The sequence below is a fragment of the Dermacentor silvarum genome, chromosome 1 (assembly GCF_013339745.2).
Source record: "Dermacentor silvarum isolate Dsil-2018 chromosome 1, BIME_Dsil_1.4, whole genome shotgun sequence".
Classification (NCBI taxonomy): Eukaryota; Metazoa; Arthropoda; class Arachnida; order Ixodida; family Ixodidae; genus Dermacentor; species Dermacentor silvarum.
In genome coordinates this window covers 90,534,075-90,543,454 of record NC_051154.1, presented here as the reverse complement: position 1 = coordinate 90,543,454, position 9,380 = coordinate 90,534,075, and positions in this window count along the sequence as shown.

Genomic DNA, 9,380 nt, shown 5'->3' with positions numbered 1-9,380 from the left:
AATGGCTTAATATATCCATGCTCTTTCGTAACTTCCGAACTATACGCCCAGCAATGCCGCACTAACGGACGTTGCCGGGGGGTACCTCCCTTGGAAAGGGAAAAGAAAATATTGACGTGCAAAGAAAAAAATTTACATATCATCGAGCATGCTACTGGAACCGAAATTTCACTTTGTTTTCGTTTCTTAACTTGTGCTCATTAACTATTGTGTAATTTCCTTCCTTACAAGAACGTTCCGTGAAACCTAGATATCGTAATGACTCCAGTATATTCGCGTCTGTGCATGCATACATCACTTGAGTGCTCAGTTGAGGCAACCAAGCCGCCCGTATAATTGCAGCGACACACGCAATTAGAAAGTGTGCGCCTGCGATTGTTTGAAAACGACTCGCCCTGAAATTGGCTGCTCGAGGTGCCCCTAGCTTCACCTCACGAAACACCGGACTGCAACCGGCCGTTGCCCTGTGGTCATCGGCACCAAATCGAAATTACTGCCCAGAAAACGCCCCTTACATTTCCAACGCCACTGGCGACAATGATCAAGCAATCGCGTGCGACCATACTCAATCAGCGGGCGAGCGCTTCGGGTTGCTTCGTGTCGAAGGCGGCATTAACATCGCGTTCTTTTCAAGGGTAAAAAAGGAAAGCGCCGCAAAGCGCTTCGAGAGTCACTCGTAAAGCGGCAACAATTTCGCTCCGGTCCGTGGGAGCCGTCATGTGCGCTCCCATTTTCTGCAGGCTCAGCAGCGGCCCAGGAATGTGTCCGCGTAGAAAAAAACGTCGGCTCAGTCCATGCGCGCTGCACTAATGAGCCGCGAAGCGGGCGCGCAAAACTCGCTCTTCGTGACTGCTCGGCGGTGCGGCTCGACCCCTGCGGCGGCCGATAGTCTCGCTCGCGGCCCACGGCTCACGTGCAGAGGGCCGCCACGGGCCTTGCGCGCGGGTCCTCTTCTTCCTCTCGTTGTTCGCGCCAATTGTTCTGCAGCAGGCAGGAGGCCGAGGGCCAGCGCGTGATTGCGGCGCAGCATCGCCTCCACCAGTATTTGGACCGCTAACGAGGCCAGTCGCTCTAATCAGAGCCAATACCTGTGGCCGCGGATCACGCACAGGGAGCATGCGCCACTGTTACGCTGCACTTTGTGTCAATGCGCATCTAGCTGGTCGTCCGCAGACTAGCCACCAAAAGCGTTTATGCCGAAGAAGAAAGGAAGTGGCGGAGTACGTGCTCGCTGGTTATGGACTATGGGGCGTGGACACGCGAAAGGTTATGGTGGCCAGAGCGCCCTGCAACATGATATCCGATGCTTCGCGGGACGCTTGGGCCTGTGAGAGAAATTAATAGATAAGCAAAGAAAAAGACAACACGATAACTGCCTGGATGTGGTGGCACGAAGGAGGAGCACGTGGAAATTCCCTTTCTTATCCACGTGAGCTGATAGGCGGAGCCTCTCCTATAAAGAAGATACATTCAATGTAGAGTTAAACGCGAGTTCTTTTTTGAGTAAAATAGTGTAAAGGGTAAACTAGAAAGATATATAACTTGAAGCTAAACATTTCGACAGAATTACCTGTCTGGTCGGGAAAATTGATTAAGACTTAGATATTGACTCCAACCAAATAAGGAATTAAGGAAATAAGATATATAACTTTAATCTTAATTTAGAATGCTCTCAAACAGGCCTACCGATGTTTCAGAACATCGGCATATACTTTATTGAAGCACATATGTACATCGCGTGTTGGAGATAATCATTGATTGTGAACCCAAAGGTGCATTAATACGCTGTCAAGTTGCCAGTGGTCCACGGCATCATGTGATCATTATCTGAGTGTCATATCAGGACATGCAAGAGCAATGACTGCATCGATCATCTACGCATACACTCTAACCTATATAACATGCTCAAACGCTGGTTAAACATCTGCTCTTGACAGCCTGTGCAACGGATCTCTTTGCTCTTTCTGGAATGTTTCTCCCTCGTTATCGATCATCACAAACGCTCGCACGTGGACATCTTGTTTGTCGCTTATTGCTACGTGTACTGTACAAATAGAGCATCATCAAAACAAAGCCTGACTGTCATCGAACGTGAACACAGGCCGACAAACGCGGCAGCTTGTCGTCAGGAGCGAAGTCATCATCAATACATACAGAGTACAGCGAAGGCAGAATCAATCGATTCCATGGAGCCCGGATGGAACTTCCTGCAATTGAAGGAAGATGAAGAGGACAAAACTGATAGTATTTAGAGTGTATATCTGAAGTAAATTTTGAACTAATTAGAGAAAGAGAGCATTTAGACCAATATAAAACTGCGCGAATTATTATCATCATCATCAGCCTATATTTATGTCCACTGCTGGACGAAGGCCTTTCCCTGCGATCTCCAATTACCCCTGTCTTGCGCTAGCTGACTCCAACTTTCGCCTGCAAATTTCCAAAGTTCATCACCCCACTTAGTTTTCTGCCGTCCTCGACTGCACTTCCCTTCTCTTGGTATCCATTCTGTAACCCTAATGGTCCACCGGTTATCCATCCTACGCATTACAATGCCTGCTCAGCTCCATTTTTTCCTCATAATGTCAACTAGAATGTCGGCTATCCCCGTTTGCTCTCTGATCCACGCAGCTCTCTTCCTGTCTCATAACGTCATTCATAACCTTTCTCGTTCCATCGCTCTTTGAACGGTCCTTAACTTGTTCTCGAGATTCTTTGTTAACCTCCAAGTTTCTGCCCCATATGTTAGCACCAGTAGAATGCAATGACTGTACACTTTTATTTTCAACGACACTGGTAAGCTCCCAGTCAGGATTTGTTAATGCCTGCCGTATGCACTCCAACCCGATTTTATTCTTCGTAAGTTTCCTTCTCATGATCAGGGTCCCCTGTGAGTAATTGACCTAGATAAACGTACTCCTTTACAGACTCTAGAGGCTGACTGGCGATCCTGAATTCTTGCTCCCTTGCCAGGCTATTCAACATAACCCCACTCTTACACTTTCTCGGTTAAGGTCCTCAATTATTTGTTGTAATTCGTTCCCATTGGTGCTGAATCATCAATGCAATGATTCAGCACCATTGCACCTTCGGTTTGCAATGTCATCTGCAAACCGAAGGTTGCTGAGATATTCGCCGTTGATCCTCACTCCTAAGCCTTCCCAGTCTAAGAGCTTGAATACTTCTTCTATGCATGCCGTGAATAGCATTGGATAGATTGTGTCTCCTTGCCTGACTCCTTTCTTGATAGGTAACTTTCTAGTTTTCTTGTGGAGAACCAAGGTAGTTGTGGAATACTTGCAGATATTTGCCAAGATATTCCCGTATGCCTCCTGTACTCCTTGATTACGCATTGCCTCTAGGACTTCTGGTCTCTCTACTGAATCAAATGCCTTTTCATAATCTACGAAAGCCATATAAAAAGGTTGATTGTACTCCGCGGATTGCTCATTTACCTTATTGATGACATGGATGTGATCTATCGTAGAATATCCCTTCCTGGAGCCAGCCTGTTCTCTTGGTTGACTAAAGTCAAGTGTTGCCCTGATTCTATTTGAAAATACCTTGGTGAACATTTTATACAATACTGAGAGCCAGCTAATGGGTCTGTAATTCTTCAATTCTTTAACGTCTCCCTTCTTATGGATTAGTACAATGCTGGTGTTCTTCCAGCTCTCTGGTACACTTGAAGTCATGATGCATTGCGTATAAAGGACCGCAAGCTTTTCAAGTGTGATATCTCCTCCATCTTTTATCAAATTGACTGTTATTCCATCTTCTCCAGCAGCTTTTCCTCTGGTCAGGTCTTACAAGGCCCTTCTAACTTCATCGCCGCTAGTTATAGATGGAGCCTCTGTATCCTGTTCATCACTATTTCAAATGAAAGTAGCTTGGCTGCTCTGGGTACTGTACAAGTCAGCAGTACAGTTCCTCCACTGCTTTTACCATGTCATCAAAATTGCTGATGATATTACCCTGCTTATCTATCAGTGCATACATCTTGCCTTGTCCTATGACAAGTTTTCTTCTCAGTGATTTCATGATGTGTCCATATTGTTACGGGGAGAATATATATAGAATGGATATATTTACAGGGTAAGGCGCACAACGCTGCAGCAATCGTTCAGGGGAGCGCGTGCACACCAGAAAAACCACCCGTCGTCGTCGTCATCGTCCAAGCACCGACCACAGGATCGCCGCTCGTGACATTACCCGCCGGCGGCAGAAGCACCGTCCCGGTGCAATTAGGGCCACGTACTGAAAGGCATAGCCGACGACGCATTCAATCTGCTACTGTGTAAGAACTGCTCAACGGTGGAGTCGGTCATCGCTGAATGTCGTCGTTTTGAGCTGGCCAAAAGTCAACGTATCACTCACCGCTTCGACCGACTTCCTAATACGGCTGCCACGTCCTCCTGCGAAGGTTTAGCCACGCTTCGGCAAGCGCAAGCTCCAGAAAACGTCACCAGGTCTGGTGTGCACGCGCTCCCCTGAACGATTGCTGCAGCGTTGTGCGCCTTACCCTGTAAATATATCCATTTTATATATATTCTCCCCGTAACAATATTTTACTGCGTCCTCAATATTTTCCACGTTATAATTTCGAATATGCCTTACTTTCTTCTTGTTGATCAGTTTTTACAGTTCAGCGAATTTTACTCGATCTATAGAGTTTGCCACTTTCATGTTTTGACGTTTCTTTGGTAGGTCCTTTGTTACTTTGTTACGCGAATTATAAAGATTGTTAATTCGAAAAAGCAAGCGTAAAAACGGAGACTCAGGAGCATGCAACTTAAACCAACGTCCACGATCATTTGAAATGTCTCGAAAGTTGCAGAAAATGAGGGAAAAAATATCTCCACGTGCTGTGGCGAAGTCAGCGACAACCCCTCTGTCATGGACACGCGTGTGCACTCCCACTAGATATCGGTTGAGCTACGTCTATTCTTCTTTATGAAGCGTAATAAGAGATGGCTTAGGCTAACGCAATTACTGATATGGCATGCGTCGAAAAATAAGACGCCCCCATTTCTTCATTCCTGCTTCAGAATAAAACTTCGCTAACTATATATTTTGAATATCATTTTAGCAGCTTCATAGAATTATGGGGTTTTACGTGCCAGAACCACGATCTGATTATCAGGCACGCGTAATGGGAGACTGAGCGTTAATTTTGAACACCCGAGGTTCTTTAACGTGCATGTGATTTAAGCCCCTATTGCGGACAGTCACGGGATGACAGTTGCAGTAGTGACAGTGCAATATAGAGTCACATGACGGTCCGCTGGTCAACGACACTTTGGACATATTCAATCTCTGGTTGAGGCAGCATTCTTGTGTGCCCAACTTTGAAGACGCTATAACAAAAACCAAATTGATAAACTGCATAGATGCCGAATTCTAGAAATCTATCGGTGTGTCTTGCATATTATCTACCAACTCTATTTACGTTCAACTGGTCTTTCTCTGCATAGCCAGGCACACCTTCCTTTTATAGCCAGCTGAAAAAATAACGTTTATCCCGTATTGACTACCTGATTTCTTACGTTTGTGTGATATAAAGAGCGAGAGAGATAAAAGGAAATGCAGAGAGGATAACCAGGTTAATGGGGGAGGAAAGGCGTGAAGAAAAGGAAAAAGGTAAAGGAGAAAAGGGATAACAAATGATGCGCGCGCCCTCATAGCGTTCACCTCACATTCGAAGGTGTAGTCGCTGAGCCCAGTCTTCGTTAAAAAGTGCAGCAGTGCCCCGGTCACTATCTGTGCATATTACGGTCGAGTTCATGGTCCTAATATTTTCTTCTTCCGTGAACGCTCTGTCGTTCAGTCAGTTTAAAGCGGCATGCAAATATTGCCTTTTATCATCAAAAGAAGGACAGCAGGTAAGGATATGTACTAAGGTCTCCGCGCTATCACAAAAGTTGCTAGGCACCGTTCATCATGCGGATGAAATAACAGTAGGCGTTCGTGAAAGCAACGCCCAGCCACAAGCCGCACACTAAAGTTGCGTCGCATGGAAGTACACCAACAGGTAGTCGAAGGCGCATGGAGGGTAAGGGAAGTATAGTCGCGAGTTTACACTCTACACTTAAATAATAATAACAAAAAGTAATAATAAATTCGGATGTTTTACGAGCGAAAATCATCATTTGATTATGAGGCACCCCGTTGTTGGGAACACCGGATAATTAGGACCACCTGGGATTCTGTAACGTGCATCTAAATATAAGTGCACGAGCGTTTTTGCATTTCGCCTCCATCAAACTTGGGCTACAGCGGCGGGTGTCGAACGCGCATCCTCGAACTCAACAGCGCAACGCCATAACCACAAAGCTACCGCGGTGGATTCCTAAATACATACCAATTCGCTGAGCTTCCAGACGTTCCTTGCTTCATTTATAGAGCTCTGAGTGTATTTCCATCCTTCTCATGTCTATCGTCGCTGCCCAGCTTATTTAGCTTCCGTTAGTGCTATGTGTGTTTTCTGTGCGAATACGATGTCGTCGTTTGCTCATAACCACGTTTGCCTTCGCGAAAACGTGCGCACACAGTTTGTTTTGATGATGCTTTTCTTTTCTGCAATTTGTACCTTATTTCTGCAACTTGTACCTTATTTTAGTTGATAGTTGGCGCTGTCATTTCTCTTGCGTCTGTAGAAAATTAGGCGAGTTTCAGGCCTTGACGAAGAGAGCAATGATGGAAGCTCATGACGTCAGAAAGGCTGCGTATGTAAAAGTACGTGTGAGACACTCTTAATCTGGTTCCATATAAGTTCCAGTTAAAAAGGTGATCCACATATTTTTATCTGGATCCGAACTGTTAATAAGTGGAACGAGACATATAAGTGGCTCTTATGTGGAACGTTCGTTCTGTTTTCTTTATGTTTATCGTTGTTATCTGGAACTCAGTAAACGGGGGGAAGCGGTGTTGTGTGATCCAGTTATCGTTCCACTTAGGTTCCAGTAAAATTTCTAGACAGTGCGCTTGCATATTTTTTGCTTGTGTCTTGTTCCACATAACTGGTGCGCTGCAGTGAAGTGCGCATTGCACGACATATAAATTTGGCGCTCTTTGGGCGGAGATGCCCTTGGCCCCTACACAAGTGGCTTATAAAATTGCAGAAACTAACGCTGTATCAGTGAAGCTATCTTACAGCAGTAGACATTTATAAACTGCTAAGGAGGATTTTTAGTGATGTCATATTACATTAAAAAAATCCCTGTTCAATAACGCCGTAGAAACATTAAACGACGCAAGCAAAGGATATATCTTAGCGAAAAGCAGAACTTGCAGGAACCTCTTGTCAGGTTGTCTGCGGCGCTCAAACAGCGTTTGAGAACATGGTCTTGCTGTCACTAATTTCAGACATGCACTAGACCAAAGCGTTGGTGTTGTTGCCTGCTCTTGTGCTTGTCTCAGCTTGCGCGTACGTTTCAATGACGAATTGTCACCAGCTAGCTCGTCTCTGCATTTTACTTCAGTGCGTCCAACATCATCATTAACTTGAATTATATATATATATATATATATATATATATATATATATATATATATATATAATACTTTCTAATAATAACTCTTGATGAAGGCCGGGCCCCGGCCGAAACGTCAGCAAAGTCTTGTTATGTTTTTCCTACGTGCTTCTACTTTTTGAACTACTTCTGTGCCGGCTCCTGTTACTCTTTACTTCACTGATATATATATATATATATATATATATATATATATATATATATAGAAGGTTTGGCGTCTTTCGCTGCCCACTCTGCTGTTTGGACGAAGCCCATAACATCCTGGGCTCAAGAATTTCTTGTGGACATCGCGCTCTTCTGGACACCTCGGTTACGAAATAATTGTTGAGGCTATCACGTGTTGTGCATTTGACTAACAAGTAGCATCATAGAAACACGGGCTTTGGTTCAACGTTCAGCCATTTGCGCGCTGTGGTCTAGTACGTACACAGTTTTCAACGCTTAAGCAATAAGTCAATGACTACAGCCTTCAGTTATAATGCTCCCTTGGGTCACGTTGCGGCATATTTGGGCATGCTTATACGCATGCAAGTGTGGTTGCATTTTCCTGCTCGTGGTGGCTCTTTTATTTCCACAACCAAACAAAAATATCTGTTTGCAGGGAACGGTCGACTCCATACGATTCAGAAGTGGGGAACGAAATTAAACTTAGAGAACTTAAAATACTTTGCAGTATCCGCAGTAAACTCTGTGTATTAATACTGATATCCTAATATTTTTCTAAATTATGCACTTCAATAAAGGAAAAATTCGCAGTGCAAACACCTATTTCTTCATGGTAACTGTAGCGCACCGAATGACCCTTCCGTCTCCTGCTGCTGCCTTGTTTATTGTTTTCCTGCAGTGCTGGCGTTTAGGAGGGAAAAAAAACTGTTTTGAAACAGGTTGGTGCATTACTTTCTAATAAACTGTGCCACACCTTCTCCTGGCTATACGCGAGTAATTTGTCATGTGTATATCAAAGAGCGTCGCATTATATATTTTTGGTAATGACCAGGCTTGCTGTGGTCAAGGAAACGCAGCAAATGAAGAAGCGTACATTTTGAGCTTATTATAAACATCAACGCTGAAAAGCCTTCTTCAGAAATTATGTACGGTTATTGCGCGCGCTCACGGCCAGCAGCGCGAAACAACTTTATTAGAAATGAACGTGTTAAGCGGTCTGTTAATATCTTTATACTATGCATTAACACCTGTATTACGTATATTGTATGTATTAAGTACAATATATATATATATATATATATATATATATATATATATATATATTAACGTGTTAATATCTAAACACTGTGCCCTGAGGGCGCGCGGCGCGTTGTCATTTCTCGACAAAAAAAAAAGTTGCAGTGCGTTAGCAAAGGTTCAGCTGATTATTCTTAGCTTTCCTGGTTGTCTAGATTGTCAAGGATTAGCTTGATTGCCATGCTTACTGCTGCTCCAATGACACACACGCGGTATACGTATTATGTGGCACATGTATTCATTCCTCCTACGCTCAACCGCTAATTGCCAGGCAACTACTTCGGGATCCGATGAGTCAAGCTTCTCCGTTCTTCTGCGCTGTTGAGCAGCATTTGCGCTCTCCTTCTCCATGGCTATACCACACTGGCAAACGCCAGTCAGAAGCGCAGCGGCTCCAGCGCAGTGTCAGACGGCGACTGCACAGCGAGCGCGCGCCGGCGCCAGTGCGTCTACCACGGCTACGACGTCACTCCTCTGGAATGCGCAGACCGGCGGCGGTGAGTCGCGCGCGGCGGCGGCGGAGTGCGCGAGAGGTGCCGGCTCCGGTGGCTCCGGTGCGCAAGCCGTGTGACATCACTGATCCTTGCGCATGCGCAGCACGGCTCT